Source organism: Egretta garzetta, unplaced genomic scaffold (genome assembly GCF_000687185.1).
Source record: "Egretta garzetta isolate BGI_Z169 unplaced genomic scaffold, ASM68718v1 scaffold1846, whole genome shotgun sequence".
Lineage (NCBI taxonomy): Eukaryota > Metazoa > Chordata > Aves > Pelecaniformes > Ardeidae > Egretta > Egretta garzetta.
The window spans coordinates 2,399-2,769 of record NW_009260044.1 but is presented as its reverse complement, the minus strand read 5'-3'; positions in this window follow the sequence as shown (position 1 = coordinate 2,769).

Genomic DNA, 371 nt, shown 5'->3' with positions numbered 1-371 from the left:
GCCATGATCCACCAGCTCCTCCAGGAGATGCTGTGGGGGACGGTGTCAAAGGCTTTGCTGAAGCCCAGTAGACAACATCCATGGCCTTCCCCTCATCCACCGGGCGGGTCACCTGGGCACAGATCAGGTTGGTGACATTAGATTATTCTGCTGACCATTTAGGGGCTGGGGTCGTTACTGTGGCTAATTTGGAGGCTGTGCTTAAGCCTGCCATGTAAAACCGGCCGACGGACGGGTGCAAGTTCTAGAAAGCCCCGTTGTAGCCTGCGGAGCCGGGAAAGCTCGGCCCTGCCCTGCCCCGAGAGGTGCCTGACCCCGGGGGGCCGGGGAAGTCGGGAGCGGGGCAGGTTGGCTGCGTCCGCGGGGCCGGC